Genomic DNA, 15,301 nt, shown 5'->3' on the forward strand with positions numbered 1-15,301 from the left:
AATTTGGCAAGATTGCCTACGACAATGTCGCACGACCGTGGCAACGTATCAAATCCCGTGTTTTGGGAAAAATTTTACTCTATTTTCACACGGTCGTATCCCAAGGCCGTGTCACCGCCCGTGGTATGAGCACGACCTAAGGCACGCCCGTGTGCCTAGTCGTGTGGATTTAAAAAACCTATTTTTAAGGATTCAGTTAATGATTTAGATGTTAAAAACTAAAATTTAAAGAAATCAACACCGTTAGTGCTCGGGTTACCTCCCGAGAAACGCTTATTTAGAGTTTAAGCTCGACTTACCTCTCTGTTGCGTGGTCATAGTGGTGCGAGGAGTTTAAACTCCTCTTTTCTGCTATCATTCTTAACAAAATAAGGTTTAAGTCGAGTACTGTTTACCTTGAAAGTACCGACTTTGGGATGTGTTACCTCGGCTCTTCCATTAGGTTCAAAAGTGGTAATACGAGGGTCTACTGCATCTAATAGTACTTTGTCTCCAACCTTAAGTTGATTTGTTAAAACATTAAGTCTTTCATGGCATGGTGTTGGTTTATCGTGTGTTCTCGATTTCTGTGTCCGCCATTCATCTAGTTCATCGATATGTAGCGTTTGTTCTTCATAGATGGGTCCTTTGTTGTTACTTGAACATGGCTCATGTATGCTCTTCGAACGTGTTTCCTGCAAAGAAAGTTGCACCACATGGTCAGTATTAGTAGCATGATTTATACAACCACCCTCAATATTTGATGTGTTACTCGAATTACGAGCTTGAAGAATGATTGCTTCATCACCCACATGAAATGTGAGTTCACCTGTACCAACATTAATAATAGTTCTAGCAGTTGCTAAAAAGGGCCTTCCTAAAATCAAAGGTATGTCACTATCATTTTCTATGTCTAGAACAACAAAATTAATTGGAAATATAAATTTATCGATTTTGACAAGTACGTCTTCAATGATACCCCTAGGAAATCTAATGGTTTTATCTCCTAACTGAATGTTCATCCTAGTTTGTTTGGGTTTCCCAAGACCTAGTTGTTTAAACATTTTATAGGGCATGACATTAATTTTTGCCCCTAAATCAGCCAATGCATTGTTGACATCTAAACTACCAATTACATAAGGAATCGTAAAACTCCCTGGATCTTTCAATTTGTTGGGTAGCTTATTCTGTAGAATGGCTGAGCAAACTGCGCTTAACTCCACATGCGACGCCTCATCCAATTTCCGTTTATTTGCTAAAAGCTCCTTTAAAAATTTAACTGCGTTCAGCATTTGTGAAAGAGCTTCAATAAATGGTAAGTTAATATGTAATTTCTTTAGTAATTTAAGGAATTTACCAAATTGTTCGTCTGTGTGGTCTTTCCTTATCGCAATAGGGTATGGCACACGAGGTTTATAATCTCTACTTACCAATTTTTGCTCACTGTGGTCCACCTCGCCCTTACCTTTACTTACCGCAATTTTTTACCTCAGTTCTGGTTCAGGTTCAACTAACCCTTCCTCATGTCGAACGGTAATCACATTAAGTTGTTCCCTTGGGTTAGATTCAGTATTACTCGGCAAGTTACCTTGTGCTCATTCAGAAATCAACTTAGCAAGCTAGCCTATCTGAGTTTCAAGCCCTTGGATCGAAGCTTGTTGATTCTTAAGTGCCGTTTCGGTATTCTAAAAATGAGTTTCTGACACCGAGATGAATTTCATTAACATCTCCTCAAGGTTCGGCTTCTTTTCCTGCTGATAAAGTGCTTGTTGAAAACCTGGGGGATGTTGTGGCCTTTGATTTCCTTAGCCACCCCACGGAAAGTTGGGATGGTTCCTCCAACCTGTATTATAAGTGTTACTGTGTGGGTTATTTTGAGATCTAGAATTATTATTACCCATATATTGAACTTGTTCCTCCTCGTTGCTAAGGTTGAAGGATTGATATTCTATTTGTACTCTTCCTCTATTTGAATCACACCTCATCATTGGATGTACCTGAGTAGAACTATACAAACTGTCAATCTTTTTATTTAAAAGTTCTATCTGGTTAGATATCATAGTAACCGCATAGAAGTTGAAAACACCGGTTGCTTTTGTTGGCTTTATTCTCATGACTTGCCACTGATAGTTATTCAGTGACATCTCTTCAATAAATTCATAAGCCTCTTTAGGTGTTTTGTTGTTTAAAGTTCCACTGGCGGCTGCGTCGATCAGTTGCCTTGTTGAGGAGTTCACACTGCTGTAAAAAGTCTGAACCTGTAACCATAAAGGTAACCCATGGTAAGCACACCTTCTCAATAGGTCCTTGTATCTGTCTCATGCATCATAAAGATTTTCTAGATCCATTTGCATAAAAGAAGAGATATCATTCCTCAATTTAGCCGTTTTAACCAGCGAAAAATATTTAAGTAAAAATTTTCAGTTATTTGTTCCCAAGTAGTGATTGAGCCTCATGGTAACGAGTTCAACCACTGTTTAGCCTTATTCTTTAATGAAAAGGGGAATAACTGAAGGTGAATGGCATCATCAGAAACGTCATTGATTTTAAATGTGTCGTAGAGTTCCAGAAAATTCGCTAAATGAGTGTTTGGATCCTCGTCCTACAAACCATCAAACTGAACAAACTGTTGTATCATTTGAATCGTGTTAAGTTTCAGTTCAAAATTATTTACAGCAACAGCAGGTCTAACTATACTCGATTCAGTTCCTTTCAAATTAGGTTTAGCATAATCATACATAGTACGAGGAGCAGGATTCTGATTTACTGGATCTGCAGCAGCCACAGGAGGTAGCGGATTATTATGATTATCAGCCATCTCCTCTATTGTGATTTGAATATCATCCTCTTGCCATTTCTCTATGTATCGTAGGCTTTGCCTTATCTCTCTTTGGTTTCTACGAGCTGTGCTTTCGATCTCACTATCAAAAAGTAGAGGTCCTGACGGGTTTCTTCTAGTCATAAACTATAAAAACCTGCTAGAAATATATAAAATAAAATTTAGCGATATAAACAAAATTAAAATAAAAATTAAATTGCAATAAAATAAATGGCTAAAGTAATAAAAATTAAGCGTTCCTAATACCTTAGTTCCCCTGCAACGGCGCCAAAAACTTGATGTGCGTGATAAATTTTATAGTTATGATTGATCGTACTTGAAAACTAACTATTATCAAGATAAAGGCAAGTGCACCTATCGAACAGTAGTATAGCTTATAGCAAGACCGAAATGTTGAATCCATAGGAACTAAAAGTACTAGTATTAACCTTCTTTTTATTATCTAGCCTAAAAATAAGTGGATTTGCTTTATCTAAACTAATTAACTAAACTAAGAATGCATAGGAAGTAAATAGGGGAAATACTTTTGGAAAAACTAATTGATTTAGACAATACCCAAGGAAAAATCCACCTAGACTTCACTTGTTTATTCACTTGACTTGATCTGTAGAAATCCCTAATTTATATTATTATCTCTCTCGAGACTAACAACGTCTAACCCTAAGTTGATTAATTGAAATCTCTTTCTAATTAAAACCCCTAGTGTTGCATTAACTCGATCTATGGATTCCTTTATTAGGTTTGACCCTAATCCAGCAGATTTATGTTGCCATATGTCTAGGGGTGCAATCAACTCCGCTTAATGATGCTAGATCTACTTTTAGACAGGGACTTTTACTCCTCTGAATAAGTACATCAATACTTGAACCAATATCCTGGAATATTAAAGCAAGAATTAAGGAACATAATTAAGAACAAATCAAGTATTTATCATATAATTCAGAAAATAGTAACAAGATTTGTCTTAAGTTTCATCCCCCTTAGGTATTGAGGGAATTTAGTTCATATGTGTAAAAGAAAACATCTCAGAAGAATTATAATAACAAAACATAAAGAAACCCAAAAACCCTTGAAGGAAATTGAACGGAGATCTTCAATCTTGAAGGAGAATCCGGCTTCTGAGATAGATCAATCGGCTTTCTTGGAGTAATTCCTTGCCTCTCACTCCGTGTGTGTCCTCTAGGTGCCTCATCGGGTGTTTATATAGGCTTGAGAATGCTTCAAAACCCTCAAAAGTGACTTTTTCCGAGTAGAACTAGACTTGGGCTCGACAAGGACACGGTCGTGTGCCATGCCCGTGTGGGGTGGCTTAGGCCGTGTTAAAGTATGCTAATAGACACAGATGTGTGGTCTACCCGTGTGAGGAAGTCCAAGCCATGTTGATTTCTCACGTTGACCCATTTTCTCTGTTTTTGGCCCGTTTCTTGCTCTTTTTACTCTCCTATGCTCACCTAAGTATAAAACATGAAATTAAAGGTTTAGGAGCATCAAATTCCAAAAATGTGTTAAGCATGGGATAAAAATATGTATAAATTACGACTTATCATAACTCCACCATTGAGTTCGTTGCAACTCTTTGTTCACAATTAGGAGGTTTATTTCGTTTCACATTACTGTTCTTATAATTTTGCACCATTATGTTTGAGCACCCAATACTCGACTCACCAAATTGAAAAACTCTATTTTCTTTACCTTTCGGAACATTAAATTCTCCAATTTCAATATCTGAATAGCCTCATGTTTATTTCTGTCCAATTTCAATTGGAAATACATAGGCAAAAAATTAAAGTTTCTATCCATAGGATTTTGGAAAAACGGACTTATTCCAGAACCATCATTAGACCCATTTCCCCCATTATTAGCAGATGACCCAATATTAGAATTAGTGGGCCTTTGTACATTTGGACTTGTTCTAAGCCTGCCTCAAATCACAATTCTTTTCCCAATATTTTTAGACGTCCCTTCTTTCCCCGCAAATGGATCTTTTTGATCAACTTTCCCAACCTTAGCCAAACTAGATCTCCTTAAATCACGCCCTTCAAACTAAACAGGTTGGCTTCCTCTTTCCATAGCATTGATTTCAGAATTTGATTCACCATGATCTGTCGTTAGGGATGAAAACCGTGATACCCCTGTTCCGTTCCCAATGCTGTAAAATTTTTTGTTTCTGTATTCCGACCCTTTCCTCTTTGCTATTTTTCACAAGCATTCATGGGTTATATGGTTCATCTTCCTCACCTCATTGATCATCCATTTTTTTTATTGTTGATTCTCGCCCGCCGACACCCTTTACACATATCAGAATTATGTCCAAATATCCCGCAATTAAAACAAACAATCGGAAGTGATTCATACTCAATTCTCTGAATATGACCATTGATCTTGATCTTCGACACTAGTGGTTTCCTTAAGTCCACACACACTGCCAACCTAACGAAGCGTCCTCGCCTTCCACTGCTCGTATGAACATCAAGCTTGACCACCAACCTTATGGCTTGACTAATAGCACGAAGTAATCAATTTGAGTAGTAGTTTTCTGACAGATTAAGTAATCTAACCCAAGCCACTTGAACATCCACTTTATTTTCCCATGTTGAAATATCTGGCAACCATGGCCGTACAGCCAAGTATTGGCCAAAAATCACCCAAGGACCCCTAACCAAGATAACTAGTATAGACTGGTTCGATCGAACAAATAATCGGATGATCTTGAGAGTCAGTACTGATTGGTTGAATTGAATTTTTAATATATATTATTTTTATGAATTTTTTAATGATTTATTTAACTGAACTAGACGGATCGATCGGACTAGTTGAATTGATGAATTGATAACTTGATTATTTCAACCACCGATCCATTTCTAAAATCTTAATTTTGAATGATTGGTTAAATAAGTTGAATTGGAAATAGCTTATCTGGTATGAATGGTATATAAGAATTCATTAATGTTGAACTAGTAAAAACTACGTAAAAATCAATAAAATTTTTGATTGAATGATTTAATCAGATGAATTGGAATTACACCAAGGTATATATGAATTCAATGAATGTTGAACAAATCAAAAATTGGTTTGGATTTCGGATTGAACAGTTCTAAGTGACACAAGTTCAATTGGTAAAAATCAGATTGGACTGATTTATATGCAATTGAAAATCAATGGAATTGTTCTATCTAATATAGATATGAATTGGTAAAAAAAACATGTTTAATATAAAAAGAAAATTGTATTGAACCAATAAATTATTTTCTTTTCAATTTCATTGGTGGGCTCCTTTAAGAAATGTTTTTGAAATGTGGTTGGATAGATAATCAATCAAAAACTCAACAATTAAAAAGTATATTGTCCCATATCAGGGTTTTATCTTTAGCTCTATGCAGAATCATATATGATTTATAGAGAGACACTTCAGTGGTACTTGCAAGATTAGGAAAATGTGTCAGTAATTTATTATAATTTATGTATAATTTAAAATAAAATAATATTAATCATCTATCGATTTTCAAACTATTTTTTAAAGAAGGTGAGTAGGAAAATGAAAGTTAAAAGAAAAAGAATTAAATTGATAAAAAGGAAAAAAATATAGGGATTAGATGTGAAATTTGACTTAAATTTATCAAAAGGAAAAAGTATGGGGAATTAAATACTATTTTTAAAATTTTTAACAAGGAAAAACAGTCAGACATTAAAGCGGCGTCGTTTCCATCTGTCTATTAAAGCCAAACCTGGCCGCATTCCTTTTCTATTTTATCAATCTTGCTTAGGGTTTTCATTCTCAGATTTGCTTTAATTTTGTTGTCCTACCGTTTGAAAACATGATTTCGAAGCGCTTTCCATTTTTTTACTATCTTTTCTGCTTGATTTGATGATGAAAGAAATGGACGGGTGATGATCTACGCTACGTTCTTTCTGATTCAAATGTTCTCTCTAATTCTTTTTCGATATTTCCTTTATTTTTTTTTAATCTTAATTTCCTAGTTGAATTTTTTTTTCCTTCTTTTCTTTATTCATTTGAACTTTTCTTTTTCATTTTCAGATTTTGAAAATATATGATGCATTTATGTAGAATGTGTTCTGAACTTAGTTTTTTTTTTTAATTTCAATCCCCAATAATTACATTTAGAATTTTTCCTTACATTAATAATAATCTTTCTTATACCCTCTTAACCTTTCAGTTTAATTTTTTTTTGAAAGATCCGAAACATGATCTTCAACGGTAGCAAGATCGGAAACATGATCTTCAACGGTAACAAGCTTGGCGGTGAAGTTTGAAATATACGAAGCATGATCTTCAACGGTAACAAGATCCGAAACATGATCTTCAGCGGTAACAAGCTTGGCGGTGAAGTTTGAAATATCCGAAGCATGATCTTCAACGGTAACAAGCTTGGCGGTGAAGCTCCAACGGCTAGATTTTGGGATACCCACTCCCATCTATCTATAAATAAGCATCACCGGTAGGTTCATCATCTATCTAAGCTTTTCAGCATCCTCTTCTCTGTCCTTTTGCTTTTAATTTTTTGTGCTTTGATTCATTCTTTAAACCATGGAATCAAATTCACGAAAGAGAAAGGGATTTCTCCACCCTTTGAGAAATCCCATTTCCAACTCCAGGGAATGGAGAGCTCGGAAGATGCAAGAAATTTCTCTAATGAAACCCATCTCTAATGGGGATCAATGGTGGGAATTAATCAGGGAGGATGATTTGCCAAGTCTCGACCAAGAGACAGATCCTGATCTGCTGCTGCTGCTCCTCAAATACAAGGTCCATATCTTGTTGGAGATGATGAAGCTTTTCACCAATGGCAGTCCGAAATAGCTCGTTTTGGTATTTAGGATATATAGGAGATTAGTATGATTTATCCTAAACTTAAGGATAATTTAGTTTTGTAATTTTCCATATTTTCTTTATATAGAAATTCAACTTTGTTAAATGGATAAGGAATGCTCTGTTTCTCTTTCTTAACGGCTCTGTTTCCAAGTTTAATTTTGCTTCCGCGGCTGCTCTATCATTCGCGCCTTCTTCTTCTTAACCCAGAATGGGTTTATGAGAAATTAAAATTTTAATAAAAAATGATATAACATGCAAAAACATTTAGGCATTGGAGGGGTTGAGACCCAAATATGAGCACTATAAACTTCGGTAATCTCTATTTTTATTAAATATGACTTCATCATTCACATCTATGATTTGTCAAATTTTAGGGCGATAATTTTTTTTTTAAAACAAATAACTAGGGTTAAGCTTATAATAATTCTGAATTTGAGATTTAATGCCCAATATTATTTTTAATAAAAAATTCAACTTTTTTTTTATGAACCTCTCAGTTATAACCTTTAATAAAAATGTTGGTCTAAACCTTTAATATATAAAAGTGGAATTTGACATGTGAAAAATAGTCTTATACTTTATATTTTAATTTACATGTTAAAAATTATTCTTATTAATTTTATTTTAATATACTAAATTTTTAATAAAATTTTTAATGAAATAATTAATTTAATTACTTTTGAAGTGAATGATAAAAAATACAATTAAAGGGATCTTAGTAATATTTAACTGCCGTGTACAATATTATTACCTCTAAAATTTAATCTTAAAAGGTGTGTTGCACCAAACCACTATTGATTCTAAATTGATTAAAATCAATCATAAGAAAGTGCGAGTGTTTTCTTTCCCACAAAATAAGAGGGAAACGGTGCAATATTTTGATTGCCCCCCGACCAGACCAGCGGACGTCAACGCTTCCACCTTCAAATCCAACATTTCTCGAAATTTCTACCCTTTTCCTTACGTTTCTCACTTCAAACCCATTAAAACCTCACCACTCTGCCATTGCCATTCATGTCCACTAATCCCACCAATGGCTTTGGAAACTGAGTCTGTCTCTCGGGACAAACTATCCCTTGCCGATACTGAGATCGATTGGGCCAGGTAAATTACAAAACACTTTCAACTATTCTCATTAATGAAACCCAAACAAAAATAAAAACTGGGTTTTCTTTTTCATCTTATATGTTGTTGTGGGTTATTCAGGTTGGACAAGACAATATTTCATATTATTGGGGCTGTCCTGTTTACTGTACAGCAAGCATTAATACATCCAACAGCGGTTGTTAAAACAAGAATGCAGGTAGCTGATTATCGGTTGGCTCATATGCCTGGAATGGTGGTCTTTAAGGATATATTGAGAAACGATGGTATCCCTGGGGTTTTTCGTGGTTTTGGAACTTCTGCTATTGGATCATTGCCTGGTAGGGTTCTGGCTTTGACGTCTCTTGAAATGTCGAAAGATATGATGTTGAAGTATACACAAGGTTTGAATATGCCTGAAACAACACGTATCGGTGTTGCTAATGGTGTGGCAGGCATGTTTTCGAACTTGATTTCTTCCTTGTACATTGTGCCATTGGAAGTGGTAAGTTATTTGATCCTTTTAGGCATCAAATGAGAATATAAATTTTGACTAATTTGTGTGTTTTTGTTAATTAATGTTGCATTCCTAGATATGCCAGAGACTTATAGTGCAAGGGCTGCCTGGTGCAACATTTTACACTGACCCTTTTGATGTTGCCCGTAAAGTGATAAAAGCCGAAGGATTTCGCGGACTGTATCGAGGTTTCGGATTAACAGCTTTGACTAACTCGCCGGCAGTTGCACTTTGGTGAGGGGCTTATGGTGCTGCCCAACGTATCATTTGGAGGTAAAAACTGAACATTGGAAAACAACCAGCATTAAGTTTTATATTGACTCTGTTTATGCCAACTGAAGTATTATTTTTTTGAAGTGTAACAAGTAAGTATAGTTTAAACTTTACAAACGGATTGTCCAAGTAACTATCAAGTAGAACCATACAATTACAGCACAAATGGATCAAACTAGGACTAACTGAACTAAAACTCTCAAATATGATAGGGCTCAAAGATCTATGCATATAATTGCACATGGTAGGTCTCGAACTTGGATACTTAAGACTCAGACCTTCCGCCTTTGCCAACTGAGCTGAGGCCTCGTTGGCACCAACTGAAGTATTATTAAATGAACACTCGTTGTTGGAGATTATAGAGAGTATTATTAAAAGAACTGACATTAACTATTATATTGACTAGCTTATGCCGACTGAAGTATTGTTGAATGAACTCTCATTTATAGGAGCCTTGGTTATAGAGATGACTCAGAGAAGAAGCCCTCTCATATGGAGATGATGGCCGTACAGGCCACTGCAGGAATGGTTGCTGGTGCTTGTTCCTCTGTTATCACCACCCCCATTGACACTGTAAAGACACGGCTGCAGGTAACGTTTTGTCTGCTTATATTGAATTGCTACATCCTTCAAAGGGAAATTAAGAGAGATATGAACTTTGTCTATCTTGGGTATATGATGCAACTGGCTTCTTTTTATTGAAATATTATGATGATTTTGGATATCAGTTATTAGTCCATTGGCCTTTTTTCTTATATCACCTCTCCTATTGATACTGTAAAGACACTCCCAATGCAAACATTTTGTCTATTTTTATCGAATCCCTACATCCTTTAGAGGGTAATTAAGAGAGATGTGAACTTTGTCTGTCTTGGCTATATGATGCAACTGGTTTCTTTTTATTGAAATATTATGACTGATTTTAGACATCGGTTATTTGTCCTTTGGCCCTTCTCTGTCCAAGGTCATTGATGATTATGGTGTTGCAAGACCATCAGTACTGAGGACTACAAAGATACTCTTGAAAGAAGATGGGTGGTGGGGCTTCTACAGGGGGTTCGGTCCCCGGTTCCTAAATATGTCCCTTTATGGAACTACAATGATTGTTACTTATGAACTGATAAGTATGTCAACCTTCCTATCATCTCTTTTTGATTATTTCCATTCCAGAACTCGACTGCAGGCATGTGTTTTCATTTTGCACCCTTCCATGTTATAGTAATTTGAAGCAACTTCATGTTTTATTGATAGAACTTGGCATTTTGAATATAAATCTAATATGGATATTGTTTCTACTGGGGTTACTTACAGCCCCCGGTTCCTAAATATGTCACTTTATGGAACTATAGTGACTGTTACTTGTGAACTGATAAGTATGTCAATATCCTTATTTTCAGTTTTTGATTATTAACACTCCAGAACTTGACTGCAAGCATGCATTTTTATTTTGCATCCTGTCATGTTACGGTAATATGAAGCAACTTCATGTTTTATTGATAAAAACTTGGCATTTTGAATGTCAATATATTATACATATTGTTTCTACAGGGGGTACAGCCCCCGGTTGCTAACTACATAAACTGTGTCAACTTTCTTATCATCACTTTTTGAATTTTGGCAATCCAGAACTTGATTGCATGCATGTGTTTTTGTTTTACTAACTGCCATGTTACAGTAATTTGAAGCAACTTCATGTTTTATCAATAATAACTCGGCATTTGAATATCAGGCTGTTATTGTTCCCGAGCTCTGTCCTTTTCTTCCTTAACCAAATTAATGGAAAGAGGAAAGGATGGTGAATTTTGTTTCTTATTGTTTCGGGAGTCGTTAGTTGTAATCAGCCCGTTGAAAGCATGTTTCGGCATTGGCTAATCTGTCTGTCTCTTTGTTTTTTTTAAATGTCATTTTAGCAGAGAGGTTATCTGTAAAGCACATTTGATGTTCTTCAACTGAGGAGGTACTAGTTTGATATATTTACTTCTCCAAACTCGGGGAATCTGATCCCACGGACTCCAATTTATTTAACATCAGACATGGAATCAAAGGTTAGTTTGTATTCTTTTGAATTACTTTCAATTTTTTGAGCTGACTTGTCATTGTATTGAAAAGAAAATCAAGCGGAATGGCAAATGATGGCAATACCATGAGTCTTTGGAATTTTGATGAGTTTGACAATGGAGCTCCAAATGATGCCATTAATATTATATCTGTTAGATCTAGTATTATATTTTTTTTTGTATATTTGTGTTTTTCGAATAAATTGGTTTAATAAAAATATTTATTGATTGCATTAATTCCTTTTATATATTATCCTCGATTATTTTTGCATGTAAAGCAAAATGGAAGCAAATATTAGCTCATTGGTTATCTAACGTTTAACTATAATAAGTGGTATTATGTGATTGGATCGTAATACGGATACATATTTTGTATTAGTAGGTGAACTTAAACATGTCCTTAGTTTAATCGAAAATGAGCAAATCGATTGAAAAATTAATATCTTTTGAGATATTAATTATAAGGTTAAAATAAAAGTTTAAAAATTCAAGGAATTAAAATGGGGATTTTACAAAATTTAAAGTGATTGGGTGCTTGCTAGTGCTCCTAAATTTGCCTCTATGTATAAGTATCTAATTCAACATAAGTATGTGTTCTGCTTGTAGGTAAAACAATAGAGTTGAGCCTCTGAACATTGGTGACGATTTCGATTTATCTATCAGTTTATGAGATGATAGGAAATGCTTGTGTAAGTTAAGCTTGTTATAATAAAAACAATTCTTGTCAAAATTCACTCATGAAAAAGACATCGCAACTTAAATAATTAATCAAGGAATATCATGAAACTAGACAATTTTCTTATAAAAGAATTTTAGTCTTAATAACAAAAGGGGATATTCAAGCTATAAAATGACCGTATTAATTGTATGATGTATCTATCCATCGCTACATCGTGAGGACCCATAGCCATGTTGAGATCATCTTTGAAGCTCATCTGCCATATTGAAAGGATTCTTAACCAGGGGAGGAGTTAGGATATTTTGATTATGTGGTCGAGTTTCGAAAAAAATAAAATATTTAAAAAAATTATATGAATTAATGCATATGATGATTAAAATTATATTATTAGTATTAGATTAATAGTAATTTATAAAGTTAAATCTTCTACTCAATAGGGACAAATAAATTCATTTTTTATGCATACTATTTTTATCACAAGAAGATCTCATTTTTGTAATTCTCGATGGTAGTTATAGGATAAATATAATTTCCTTCACAACAATGAAAGTTAGTTCAATATTTTTTGGTGCTATGAGAATGCAATATGTAAAATACAAAGATGCACAAAATCACATCAGTAATATACAAGATTAAACAAACAATCGAGCTTAATTTTTTCAAAGATTTGTATTAATGTTGTCTAAAAAATATAAATCGATCAAGATATCAATGATCTCATACAAAATCACTACCCCAAAATCATTCCATCAATAAAAACTTAATCTTACATAAAAATCATAATTTAGAACAAGTAAAGCCACAAATTTAATTTTTTAGAGATGAAAGCTTGAAAAGAAAGAAAAATAGTTACCTAATTAGATAAATCTACTTAAAAAGCATTGAAAGATTGATAATCTATTTTGCAAAAATTATGGAGAAAATGTGAGAGAATAAGAAAATTTTGAGGAAAAAAACTGATGAATGTTGAAAGAAAATAAGAAAAAATTAAAGATTTTTTATTTTTAGTTGGTGCTTTTCAAATAATTTTTGTGGGTCAATAACTCAACTTACTCCTTATATTTTTTTATAAAATAATTTTTTTGAAATTTTTTATTGGCCCCACAACCCAACACAGGACTCCGGCACTGTTTATAACCACGTTAATATCATCTTTGAGATCCCTTCTAAAGTTTATCTTTTATTTTGAGGAGGATCGTTATCTTTCTAAGATTATCTTGGATGTTCTCGTCATCTTAGAGATCATCTTCAGTATGTTTTTCCTTCACTCTCTCACTTATCGACATTTCTTCACTTTTGAGATCAATCACTCTCGATATTGTAGCTCAAAAACTTTTAAGTAGTTAACAAGATCATTTTTAAATTCGAATTGTTGACTTTTTATGATAAAATCAATTTAGTTAGATGAAAATAGTTTTAAGTTTAATCACAATCTTCCACTCTTTTAGCTAAAATTGCTGCTAAAGAAGGAAATTTAACTGTATAAGACGTTGAGATCATATTTTGGTGGCTTGGCAGATTCCATTTTCCAAATTGTGTAATTAAATTTGTGTGTAAAAATAGAAATTGATTGATGAAATTATAATTTTGTTTGCAAGAAGGGAAAAGAGGCGCGCCCTTTGTGATGATGAGGATGACCCACGTTTTTCAACTTTCCTACTACTCACTGTAATTATTCTATCCACTCCCAATACATTACAGTGAATTTTTTTTTAAATATTAACGTGTTAAGAAAAAAAGTTAATTTTTTTTAAAAAAGAAAGTATTAGAAAACTTTAAAAAAATCATAAATATATAAAATCCAAAAAAAATCTTAAAACCTAGAAAATTATAAAAAAATCACAATCCATTTCTGAAAATTATTAAAAATTAAAAATATATGTATATAAATAAACGAAACTTCAAAAATAAATTTTAGAAATTTCATAGTATTCAAAAAAATTTGTTTGTTTGGAATTTTAGGTTTTGTTAGAAATTTTAAAATTTTATGGCCTTTTTAGAAATTTGGTTTTTTTTTTTTGAAAATTTGGGATTTTTTTTGTAATTTTAATAGGTAAAATAACCTTGGTTGTTCTCTATTTTGAACCTGAGCAAATTGGTTCCTCTTAAAAAAATTGAACTAATTTAAGCCCATCAATATCGAAAGTGAGTAACTAATAACAGTTAAGCATGATGTTAATGTCTTCAATCAATTGTATGTAATTTTGATTGGTATAGCAACAAATTTAGCCTTTGATATTTACTTATTTTGTCATTTTAACCTTAATTTTAATAAATTTAATAAATTCAACCTCAACATTTATACATTTACACAAATGTTTGTGGGATAAAATTGTTAAATTATGACCAATTTGATAAAATGTGTAAAATTTGAAGGCTAAATTTGACAAATTAAAAAGGACTGGTGAGGTATTTTTACCATTTTTATGAGACTTTTGATATTTTTAAGGGACTTCGAAGTTTTTTTCCAGTGGCAGCATTTGCTTGGATGGAGTATTTTTTAACAGAGAAGATATATGTATACATGAAACTTTGATTTTGTTTCAATTGCAAAAAATTAAAGAAATAGATGCATACATTTATTTTCACATCGAATTAATGTAATTGTTAGTATATATGATATATCAATGTAAAATGATGCTAATTTGATAATGTTGTTAGTAATTTTATGATAATTGAATGAAATCAAAATTATATATATAAAATCACACAAAATCAAAGTTTATATATAACATTACACGTTGATCAAAATTTATGTATAATTTTTATATTTATCCATTTATAATAATCACACTTTAGACTCACTTATAAATTTTTTTTTATCATATCAGTAGTGTATAAAATAATAATATAAAGATAATTATTTGATTAACATAAATTGAAAATTTTTAATTCTAAAAAACTAAAACATCGGATTTATAAAATAAATAATATATATATATATATACCAAATAATCAATTGTTTTCAAATTCAATTAAGTATAATAATATTTTGAAAGGGTATACTCATAATTTGTTAGTACAGTAAGGCATCATCATTAAC

General features: G+C 32.9%; 1 long non-coding RNA gene, 1 other non-coding gene and 1 pseudogene across 3 annotated transcripts; all 3 read left to right on the forward strand.

The window, feature by feature from the left end:
* Positions 1-2,253: 2,253 nt before the first annotated feature.
* LOC121206863 (small nucleolar RNA R71) lies at positions 2,254-2,360 on the forward strand. The gene has a single exon (XR_005902034.1). It is a non-coding gene; the product is annotated as a small nucleolar RNA R71 (small nucleolar RNA).
* Positions 2,361-6,516: 4,156 nt separating this feature from the next.
* Positions 6,517-7,778, forward strand: LOC107888964 (uncharacterized). Of its 2 annotated transcripts, none has more exons than XR_005901793.1 (2): positions 6,517-6,738; positions 7,013-7,778. It is a non-coding gene; the product is annotated as an uncharacterized lncRNA (long non-coding RNA). The 2 variants fall into 2 exon arrangements; XR_001681583.2 differs by having other exon boundaries at positions 6,517-6,703.
* A 714-nt stretch (positions 7,779-8,492) lies between these two features.
* LOC107888965 (solute carrier family 25 member 44-like) lies at positions 8,493-11,809 on the forward strand (annotated as a pseudogene).
* The last annotated feature ends 3,492 nt before the right edge of the window (positions 11,810-15,301 follow it).

The sequence above is a fragment of the Gossypium hirsutum genome, chromosome A09 (assembly GCF_007990345.1).
Source record: "Gossypium hirsutum isolate 1008001.06 chromosome A09, Gossypium_hirsutum_v2.1, whole genome shotgun sequence".
Lineage (NCBI taxonomy): Eukaryota > Viridiplantae > Streptophyta > Magnoliopsida > Malvales > Malvaceae > Gossypium > Gossypium hirsutum.